This window comes from Malurus melanocephalus, unplaced genomic scaffold (genome assembly GCF_030028575.1).
Source record: "Malurus melanocephalus ecotype Western Australia unplaced genomic scaffold, MMel_1.1 scaffold_622, whole genome shotgun sequence".
In the NCBI taxonomy this organism is placed as follows: domain Eukaryota; kingdom Metazoa; phylum Chordata; class Aves; order Passeriformes; family Maluridae; genus Malurus; species Malurus melanocephalus.
The window spans coordinates 217,220-228,571 of record NW_026623854.1 but is presented as its reverse complement, the minus strand read 5'-3'; the positions used below and the strand labels follow the sequence as shown (position 1 = coordinate 228,571).

The 11,352-nt window shown below is 59.3% G+C and overlaps 1 protein-coding gene across 2 annotated transcripts in view; it reads right to left on the bottom strand.

The window, feature by feature from the left end:
* The window catches only part of PIK3R5 (phosphoinositide-3-kinase regulatory subunit 5), a 55,516-nt gene extending 50,292 nt beyond the window's left edge, over window positions 1-5,224 (bottom strand). For both annotated transcript variants that reach the window (XM_057383304.1, XM_057383305.1), the window contains exon 1: window positions 5,140-5,224. The gene's annotated coding sequence lies outside the window, so the exon portion shown is untranslated. The remainder of the gene's footprint in view (window positions 1-5,139) is intronic.
* Between the last annotated feature and the right edge of the window lie 6,128 nt (window positions 5,225-11,352).

The window sequence follows — 11,352 nt, the reverse complement described above, 5'->3', positions numbered from 1 at the left end:
GTGTTTAGCACTCACTATCCTCCATCACCTCTAAACCCAGCACTGGGATCTGGCAGCTCAGGGCCACGGAGTTCCCAGGCTCTGGGTGTGCTTTGGGCCATAAAAGTGGGTTTGTAACCACTCCTTCACCCTGGAGCTCCCYAAGGGCTTTTCACCCCTGGGTGACAATTTCCAGTTAATGAGCAGCCCTTGGGGAACATGAACCTTGTTGGCTTTGATTGGAACCCACCTAATGGACCCAGAGAGACCTGGAGCAGAAGCTCTGTCAGACAGGCACGATCCCCACAGCTGGATCAGGAGCAGCTGGGATCTCTGCAGGGCTGGAATTCCCTCATTCCCACACCTGAGAGATGCTGTGACTCCCCCAGGCAGCTGCAGGCTCTGTGTGTACCCGTTCACGAGTTTTATCGACACAAGGACGCCGAGAATGAAGAAACATTTGTGGAGTTTCACATGTACAGACGGTCAGAAACAATGAGAAAAGGGAAATGCCACCTGAAAGGATGGGAGCTTGTTTGCCGAGAAGCCTCTGGGCTGAGGGTTTAAATAGACACGCGGCGATGGGGGAAGCAGCTGAAAGGGGAAGCGTTTCATCCTAATTTGAGACAACAAAGAATAGGCCTTTGTGGAAGGGATGAAAAACAYTTGTGCAGGCGCCTTTCCCAAAGTGTGCACACAGCAGCCGTGCCCCGTGCACACAGCCCTGCGCTGGAACGGGCAAACACGGCATCGAAAACAGCCCGAACTGACCAGAGAAACCCTTCAGCACAGGATACAAACACGAGAGATTCCCTCCCCCGGCAGCTGCTCAGGACAGTCACAAGATGAGGTTGGAGCTGAACTCTTCCTGCTCAGACAAAGCAGCGGCAGAGCAGCCCTGAGCGGCGTGACCGGGGACGGTCCCCAGCGTCCTCCATCCCCGAGACTCCAGCACACGGCTGCTCATGCCAGCTCTGCTCACTTCTGCTTCAGCCCACCCCAAAATAGGGGCCAGCCGCGTTTTGGGAGCACCCAGCTGCTCTTGGCCCAAACACTGTGAGAATTTTGAGCAATGGAACAGAGCATTTGAGGGGAAGCCAAGCCCCATCCCCATCTCTTACAAATACAGAGTGGCCATGCGGCACCCAGCGTCATCGATAATTGTCATTGATCATTGTCACCGCACCACGGCACAGCCCCACCCAGCCAGGGAGCGCTTTCCTATTCCCCTTTTAACTCAGCGAGAGGCTCACACTCACATCTGCCGGCTGCAAACACGTGTGGAGCTTTTCGCTGCCCGGCCAGGTGGGCAGGCAGCCCCCAGCCCTGCCCGGGCACCCCGAGGCTCCAGCCCCGTTCCGGGAAGGAGCGGCACAGGTGGCAGCGCTGAGCCACAGCTGGCCCGGGCAGCTCCGGCCCCGCTTTTACCGGCAGGACACCGAGCCTGGTGAGCTCTCAGGTGCTTCGTGTTAAACTCAGCGAGGGCAACATAGCTCAGGTGAAACCTCGGCCTCCAAAGCCCCAAACCACGCTGCTTCCCCSCAAACCCCCGCTCCGCTCCCACTCCCCGGAGCCAGCTCCCTTCCAGCCGCACATCTGCCACCCCCGCCGAGCATTCCCGCTGCGCCAGCCGCCAGCGAGCCGATCGGCCCCAAGCTGAAGCTGCTTTATTTTGTTGGGGTTTTTTTTCAGTGGCAGAGCTTGAAATCAGAGATGAACAAGTCTGAAGGAGCTCCTGCCTGGCCTCTCATGTATTCCAGATGCACATGCTCCAATCGCCGCTTGCCAAACAGGATACGAGGCGCAAGGAAAGAAAGCATTTTATCTTCAAGCTTTTCCAAGAGGGTCTTAGAAACAATGGGGAGGAAATACAAAATTAACACTAGAGAGGAGCAATTGGCAGTGCCCTTGCGAGGCTGTTCTTCATCACAAGGCTGCCTATTCAGTGGCTTTCATTAGGAAAATCACATCGCAGCCATTCCCAACAGTGTCCCTATTTCCTAATTAGGCTTCGCCAAAGAGCTGCATCTCTCAGTTCCCGCCCGGCGCACAATCACAACAATTACCATTTCATTGCACCCGGCCGCCGAAAACACCGCAATTAAAGCATCTGAGAAGTCACACGGGCGTGTCAGCAGGGAGACAAGTTCTCACGTCGTGCTAATTGGCAGCCAAAGACAGATCAGAAGGACGGGTTTGGGCTCCACGCTGGGAAAGGCGCTCGGGGGCTGCGGTCGCTCCCCAGGCTCCCACCCAGGAGGCCGCTGACGGGGGCTCGGTGCGAGCAGGGAGCGCTGGTGACAGGTCCTGTGACCCCTCCGGGCTGTGGCACAGCGAGATGCTCGCTGAATCCTCGGGAACAACCTTGGATCACACCCAMCCAAACAACCCGGACCCAACCCAGGTGGACGCAGATGTCACCTGGAGCCACCGGTGACGGCTTTGGATGAGGGGGACCCTGCCCTGACAGCGGAGATGGGGAGAGGACAAGGATGGGGAGTCCTGCACTGCTGAGSCGCTGAGGGAAGCGGGAGGGAAGTCTGGACAGAGGAGGGAAAGAGCTGCAGCTGTGGAGCCTGGACTGCKTCCACAGGTCACATTTTCCTCCAAGGACGGACATTTCCAGCCTAAACCAGCAAAGCATAGAGATGCCATGAGGGAAGACCTGCTGGGCAGCCCAGCAATACCCAGGGAGCTGGAGGGGCAGAGCTCCCATAAAATCCTCATCGTCCCTCCCCATCCTCGTACCTGGGAGTTCAAACCGCTGCTGAGAGCACAGTCCGGACACAGCAGGAGCCTCCCATTGCTCAGAACCACCTGGGCACTCACCTGAGCACACCCCCCTGAAACACTCGTGCACAGTTTGCCGCTTGCAGAATAACAACACTGCAAAAGTGGGCAGCCCCACCTTGCTCAGCAAGCACCCAGAAAACAGAAGTTGAAACTACTCCAGGGTAACTGCAGCACGGCAAGGTCTCCATGCCAGCTGGGGCGTCCCTGGTCCCCATCAGAGGCAGAGCACTGAATTTGGCATCCCTCAGCCCCGGGGGCTGCTGCAGCACGGGCAGCTCATCCTGCCAGAGCASCTCATCCCGCTGGAGCAGCCGCTGCACCGCTCTGCCAACACTTCCCACCGCACTCAGTCCTTCCTTCTCAGTGCAAAATCCACATCTGCATTTTCACATTCAGCAAAAAGGCTCACGGGGCTGGTTGTGGTTGGTTCTGTCCCAAATGGATACCCTGATTTCCATGGAGAGGAGGGAAAAGCCAGCGGCACCATCCAACAGCAGCAGAGTTGTGGGGCTGCCCCTCACCCACCCCATGCACACCGGCGCTCCACTTTCTCCTTCTGTGTACGCATCCCCAACACTCCTCATCCCCTGTCCTCTGCCCCGAACAAGCTGCAGAMCCGCCGGGAGCAGGGCGGGGATGGCCACACCGAGCCAGGGAAGGCGGAGCGCGGAGCTCCCCGCGCTTCAACACAGCGGGACAGCACCGGGCTCGACCGCACTCACATCCCGGCTCCCGGGGCTCCCAGCGGACCTGCCTCTGCTCAGCTGCTCCCTTCAGAAACCTGGGGAGCACCCCAGCATCACCTGAGCCCTCCAGCCTCACGGACTCCCCGYGACCGAGGGATGGAACCGCTGCAACCACCAGGGCCAGGCTTCCGCTCGTTATCTTCTCACCTTTCTGCACTTGAGCTCTAATCTGAGCAACACGCAGAGCTCAAAACCACTTTGCAACCAAGCTTCGGAAACACTTTGTAACTCCATCCCTGTGTTTGCTTTGAACACGAAAATAGAACCTGGACACCAAATCAACAGGGCTTTCTGACACCCAGAAAAATTAGGGTATTGACGTCCTGCGTATTCCTGGAGTGTGCACCGAACCGAGATTTAGAAAATTGATCTAAAYGGGAAAACGAAATAAATTGCAGCTGTTCAGCATCAGGAGCAGCAGCAGCCCCAGCCTGCAGCTGCCAGAGCAGTTTCGCTGCACCGGGAGCAGCAGAGCCCTGAAACCAGCCCTTAGCAAAGCCAACGGGTGCTGGGTGACAGCAGCCAGATTGTCACAAACATGAAAACAAAGGGCTGAAAGCTCTTTTCTCCCGCTTTCGTTAGTGATTTGAATCATCAGAGCCTTTTCCTCCCTCAGGGCTCGCACCTCCGAAGCAGCCGAACATCCTYTCGGGGAGGCCGCTGCAGGAGAGAGCATGGCCCGACGCCAGGCTGGGCTGGGCACTCACTGGGTGACACTGGTGACACTGGAGGCCACAGAAGCACCTGACGGAAGGTTCTCCTTGGCAGGCACAGCAATCAGCACGGGCCGCTGCAAGGGGCAGCGCGGGTCCGGCCCCGCTGCCGGCGGGAGGTGACACGCTGCTGAGCTTGTCACATCCTAAACCACATCCTGTTGCCAAAGTAGAGAGCTTCCCTGGGGCTGCGAGGACCCAGCTGAGGGAGCAACAGGCGACTTGTGACCTTTGGGTCCCTTCAGGGAAGAGCTGCCGCTGCAGTGACCGGGCTGAGTCACCGCCACCCCGCCCGCAGCGCTGCAAAAACTCCAGGCGGGGAGCGGAGAGCCCCCGGGATTTCCCGCGGAGCCCGGCACGGCAGGGTGGTCCCCTGGGACGGGCACGGCCCCACACCTGGGCTACGAGCAGCAGCTCCGCGGGGCCGCKCGGAGGAAAACAAACCCAGAGTCCCGAAATGAGTCACGGCGGCCGGAGCGTCCCCACCCGCAGGGTGACACCGGCTCCTCCCGGCCAGCCACGGACCATCCCGGGCTGCAGGGGCACCCCGAGGGGGACGCGGTGCGGGGTGCCCCTTCCATGGGTGCGAGGRGAACACCCACCCAGGGGTAGAGCCATCCCGCCGGTGGGTTTAAGGGGAGTTCCATGGGACGGCCGCGGTTCCAGTGCCCCTCCTGTTACCCCACTGACAACGACCCCCCCGCAAACCACACAGCCCCCTCCGGGCACGGCAGTGCGCTGTGCTCCAGCATCCCAAACCCCCGGTGTACACGGACACCCYGGGAAGACAAGAAACCCTTCATCCTCTACGTGCACGGGGTGTCCTTTGCCCCCCGCCCCGCTTACACCGAGCTCGGTGCGTGCCTGGTCCCCCCCGCCCCGGTCCCACGCCCCCCCGGCTGTCCCACCTGTGGGGCGGCTGCGGCCGGGGCTCCCTGCCCATCCTCGGCTGGCCCCGCCGGGCTCTCGCCGGGCTCCGCTCCGCTCAGCGCCGGGCGGCACCGGCGGCACCGGGGCGGGGTGGGCAGCGCACATGTGCGGGGCGGGTCCGCCACCAGCCCCGCCCAGCCCTGGCCGTGCCCCTGCACCTGCCCCCCGCCCGCCACTTCCTCCGCCCACCCAGCCCTCCGGCCTTCCCTCCCTTYATCCAGCCCTCGCTCCCTCCCTGCCGTTCACCCGGGCAGTCATCCCCTCATCCACGCATCCATGGATCCATCCATTGTGACATCCGTTTGTCCCCCCACCACTTTCCCTTTCACCCTTCRCTCTTCCATTTCTGCACCCCTCCATCCATCCCTTCCTTCTGTCATCCTGCCCCTCATTCATCCCTGAATTCATCCCACCATCCTGCTATTCATCCATCTGCCCTTCCCTCCATCAAGCTCTCCTTCTTTTCATCCCTCCCTTCATGCACCTTTCCAAACCTTCACCTGCCCATTAATCCATCCATCCACCCACCATCCTGCTATTCATCCATCTGCCCTTCCCTCCATCAAGCTCTCCTTCTTTTCATCCCTCCCTTCATGCACCTTTCCAAACCTTCACCTGCCCATTAATCCATCCATCCATCCATCCATCCATCCATCCATCCATCCATCCATCCATCCATCCATCCATCCATCCATCCATCCACCCCTGTCCATCCATCCATCCCTCCCTTCATCCCTCCATCCATCCTCCTCTCCACTCCTCCCTCCCTCTGTTCCTCCATCCTGTGAGCTTGTTTTCCTTTCCTCCCTGCACTGCCCTTTACCTCACCTTTGCTGGTCAAACCCTCAGCCCCTCCATGCCAGTGCYAAGCCCAGGCTGGTGACACCAAGCTGGGGACATGCTGCCGTGCCTGSTCTGGTGGCACCTGGGAATGGCCTTTTCCTGCTGCCCTCAGGGCTGCCCCTCAGGAAAGCCCATCCCACCTCTGTTCCTGACCCCAACACGTCCCCATCCCAGCTGCAGACGGGGCTCGTGGCTGGATCCCGCTTGGCCGGCGTTGTGGGCAGGGCAGGAACCTGTGCAGGTTTCTCTGCGGATTTCGGTTGTCGGAAGAGAGTGACCACTGCCGCTGCCGCTCCGAGACTTGAAACTTCCTCGGAGGCCAAAATAGCTGTGGGTTTTGCAGTGAAATTCCAGTGAATTTTAAAAAAAACAAACGCAGTCAGAGCCAAAATCCCCTTTCATTGGTGGCCCATTGACACATCCGCTCGCGGCGCGAAATGCGTGGGATGAGAGCCCCGGGTSCCTGCGTCACCTGCACCAGGTGAAACCCCCAAGGAGGGACACGACCTCGACCTTCACCAGCTGAGTGGCCACCAGTGGTTCAGAAGAAATCCAGAGGCAACAAAAATAACCGGACAAGGAAGGTCTGGTGTTGATGTCACGGTGCCACCTGGCCCAAGGCGCTGCCCTGGGAAATGGCCGAGGGCTCTGGCCGAGCTTTGTGTCCCAGCCCCTCTTGGCTCAYGCCCTTTGCTGGATTCCAGCCTGGGATGTCCATCTGATCTTTCCCATCCCTTCTGYCCCATTCCCACSTCCTCATTTCAGGYCCAGCTTTTCAGGCAGATCCCTGAACTGGAGGTGTTGGGAGGGCTAAAGCTGCAGAGGCCGAACTCCTCGGGGTGCTGGGGCTGCAGTGCGTCCCCTCCTGTCCCATTCCCTCCCCACCTGAGGCACTGGGAGCTGCTGGTTTTGCTCTTGGGGGCCCAGAGCAGCTGAGGAAGTTACCAAACATGGGCTGGGGGGGCTCGTGGCAGCGGAAGGAAGTGGAGGAGGGTAGGGAGAGGCTGTGCCAGGGCTGCAGCAGTGACAAACAGCGGTGTACGGCAACCAGGCTGACACAGCCAGCTCGGGGAAAGGGCTCTGGAGCAGAGACACCTCCAAGGATGTCGACAGCAGCGTGTTCCTGGGAGCTCCTGGGAGCAGGGAGCTGTGCTCTTCCTTACCTCTCAGCTGCTCAGAGTTCAGGGGATCCCAGCGATGACAGTGCCATGCTCCAGCGTGACAGCAGGCAGCAGGAAGTGACCCCAGGTGGCTTTTAGGGGTCACACAGGGAGCAGGAATGGCATCCCCAGTGGCTCCCACCCACTGGGAGGAGGGGTTGCATGGAGTGTGGCTGTGGTGGCACCGACAGTGATGCTGGAGCTGACAGAACTGCAGCTGGRGCAGAACCATGGAGCACCGGCACATCCCAGCTCTGATGCTGCCCCTGGAGCTCTGAGCAGCCCCAGCAGCAGGAGGAGGCTGAGGCTGTGCTCTGGTGACACTCATTGAGACCTTTGGGTTCTCTGTAAATGCTCCAGGGCACGGGATGGGAAACACTGTCCTGGGGGCAGCTCCCTGGGCCAGGGCAAGCATGGGACCAGCCAGCTCTGAGGGAGCAGCTCCACACCAGGGCTGCTGGGCTGCTCCACCTTCATGCCCATCTGGGCTGCCAGCTCTGCTCCACCTTCATGCCCAGCTGGGTTGCCAGCTCTGCTCCACCTTCATGCCCAGCTGGGCTGCCAGCCCTGCTCCACCTTCATGCCCAGCTGGGCTGCCAGCTCTGCTCCACCTTTGCACCCAGCTGGGCTGCCAGCTCTGCTCCACCTTCATGCCCAGCTGGGCTGCCAGCTCTGCTCCACCTTCGTGCCCAGCTGAGCTTCTCCATCCCTCACAGCTGAAGGGGCTGGGCAGAAACATCTGGATACCAAAGTAAGTGTGAGTTCCACACAGTGCAGATTCAGACATCTGACCACATCCCTGCTTCCAGGTGCCCAAGGGCCACCAGCTCTGCTCCAGAGATGCTCAATACCCAATACAAGGATGGGGAGCAAGTAATTAAATATGAAAGTGATTTTTCCACAATGACTCCAAAACAACTCATGGAAGCCCTCGGCTGGGAGAAGAGCAAACTGCACAAAGCCCCTGTGGTGCTGGAAAGGGATTTGCATGGAGAACATGCCTAAGCAAATCAGGTTTCCCATATAAGCAAAGGGGGGGCCAGGAGGACCAGCAGACTGTGACTGTGTCCTGTGACAGCATCCCTCTGCTGCAATCAAATCCTGCATTTCCAGGAATGGGAACTCACAAACCCAAATCTTCCTTCCTTGGCTTCAACTTTGACTCCTTTTCCTCCAGACCAGCACAAAGGCACCTCTTAGGTGGCTGTTGAAAAATGGGATTTACCCTGAATTCACAGAGAAGCTCAAAAATTCATAGGATTACAGATTTGTAGAGTCCCAGAAAGGGTTGGGTCGAGTTGGAAGGGACCTTAAAGATGGCCTTGTCCCAGTCCCCTGCCAGGGGAAGGGAGACCTTTAACTGAACTGTTTGCTCCAAGTCCYGTCCAGCCTGGCCCTGGACATTTCAGTTCATCACGGTCTTGTTCCTGTTCCTGTGTGCTCCACACCCAGACACACTCCCTGAAATGACTCAGACCACCCCACTCACCGAGAATCAATCAATTCCCCCCAAAAATGCCATAAAGTCACCAACCCCACACTCAGGCTGAGCTCTGCAGACTGCACCCAGCACATCTCCCCAGGGTGCTGCCATTGGTGTCCAGACTGAGGCTTTCCCCAGATTTGGGGGGCTGACCCTGCCCTCACACWGACCTGAGGCTGCTGTGTGCTGCTGGGGCTGCCCAGGCTCCAGCTGAGCCCATTGCTTCCCTGTCCCTGAATTCCCACAAAAATGGAGCATCCCAGCCCCAGGGGAGCAGCACCTCCCCCTGCCTGTCCCTCGGAGGGAAGGGGAAGCAGTCACTGAAAAGGGAACCTTCTGGTTTTCCCCACAACTTGTGTTTTTAATTTCTCAGTGCAAACCCAGAGGATCCTGACAGGCTCTTCCACAGCCCCAGAGAAATGAAACTGGGTCAGAGACCTCGGTGTGGGCAGATCTGACCCCAGATGTTCCCCTTCCGCCTCCCACCGAGGACGTGACGATATAATGTTACGTGACCAAACCTTTTGAAGTGTCAAAGCTTTTCTGGCCAATTCAGGGCTGGGAGGGCTCCAGGGCTGTCACACTTTGGGCAGATGAGTCTGATCTGCACTTTTCTGTGCTCCTGTGCAAGGGCTTGGGGTGCCTGGAGTAAACAATCRTTAACTTCTGGATTTGCTCAACCTCCTTTCTCAGCTGCTTCTTCTCCAGAGAAAGTCTGGTCCWGGTTTGGGATCTCATGGCTCTGCTGCCCACGCTGCCACTGCCACCCTGGGGACACGAGCATTTCCCTCMGCCCTCCATGCCTCAGTTTCCATCTGCCCTGCAGCAGGTCCTGCTCCAGCCTCCATCCCGGGACCATTCCTGTTTCAGTCTCKGACCTGTCCATGCTCCAAGCCTGATTTTTCCCATCCCTTCTGGCCCATTCCCACCTCCTCATTTCAGACCCAGCTTGTTGGAAGCATCCACACTTGTCACAGGGAGAAGAGCAGAAGTCTGAGTAAAACCTTGCTGCAGTAAAACCAAAGCTGTGGGATTAATAATTGTGGTGAGAATTGTGGGAGAAGGAGCCAGACTCTGTCCTGTCCTCATGGCCACCTTACTCAGGGACTGGATTCGGAGCTGTCTGGGGCTGGAGGCTCCTGAGGACCCAGGGGGTGAGGCAGAGCTGTGGAAGAGGATGGGGAGCTCTTCCTGCAGGAGCAACAGGGAATGACAAGAAAGGGATGCAGGAATCAGGGCTGGGCTGGAAACCGAGGGTGGCCAGCTGGACACTGGGACAAGCCCTGCACAAAGGCAGACACCCGACCCTCACACTCGACCCCCACAGTCTGCCCTGCTCCCAAACCCACGGATCAGGGATCCCCCACATCCCCAGCAATGCCGGGCCAGCTCTGTCCTCACTGCTGGAAGATTCCCAACACCAGTCCCAACCTCCCTGGTGCTAATTAGTCCAATGACCTCTCTAATTGCCGGTGCCTTATGAAGGAGAGTACTTCCCACCCTCCGTGGTGACCTCGTGGTGGCCTCTGTGCCCAAAGCCTGCCTGGGGCTCGGTCCCTCGGTGGGCACAGCCCCGGGGCTGCCGGCATTCCCAGCTCTCSGCTCACCCCGACCCCGGGCGGGATTCAGAAGAAGCCGGAACACCCTTCCCTCACTTTTCAGAGCTCCCTGCCCTGACAGCAGAGATTCCTGCCCGGATCACCCTCCGGGCCAGGAGGAGCGCGGCCCCGGGAMGGGGCAGAGCCGGGCTGGGAGCGCCTTTCCCGCGGGCTGAGGTTTCCACCCCGTGTCCTGCCGGAGAACTGCAGCGATGGAGCGGGCTCAGCATCCCCCGGGGGACGGCTCAGCCGCCCCTGTGCCCCCAGCTGGGCAAGGCAGCCCTGGAAAAGCCTTCCCAGGGAGAACCCTGCCTCTGGCAGCCTTCCTGAGCCAGGGACAGGGACGGTGTAAGGGTGCTGGAACTCCGTGGGTCCCGGGATATCTGTGACCGCTGTGACTCTCAAACCTCTGTCCCAGCCCCCTCTGAGCCCCCAGGACCAGCAGCACCTTCCACTTCCCGCAGTACCGCAGGTTTCATCAGCTGGGTTCTGGGGCTTTGTCCATAATGTGTCCATGACCGGGACTCACTCATTGATGGGACTGACCAAACCTGGGAAATGCCGGAGCTGGCTGCACTCTGACCCTCTGCTGTGCCACCCGCAGGCCTGGGGACAGCTGGACACACCCCTGGGCAGCCACACATCCCGGGCTGGAGATGGCAGCATTGCAAGGCTGCTGTGAGCCCCGAGCAGCTGCGGTTTGTGCTCCTTCCGCAGCTCACAGCCCTGTCACCCAGGGAGCCATCGAGGCAGCGCCACCCAGCCCTGTCCCACCCCTGTCAGTCCCATCCCTGTCACAGCCACCGCCCCTCCACTTCTGGATGCACGTTTTATGATGGACAAGGTGTAAATCAGGTGTAAATCTGAAAATCTGAGTAGAAACCACAGATGCCTGCACCTCTCAGGAGCTGGGCACTGCCTTCCCAAATCCGGGGAAAAATACTTCTGCAAGGGACAGCTCAGAGCAGCAAGGGACAGCCCGAAACCTCAGCTGGGACACTGGGGCTGTTTGCCCTCTCCAGAGGTTTTGGTCCCAAAGGAGCAGACCCAGAAAAACAAGGATGGGAATCCCATCCCCTTCCAGCCCCCTCGGACATGACCCATCCC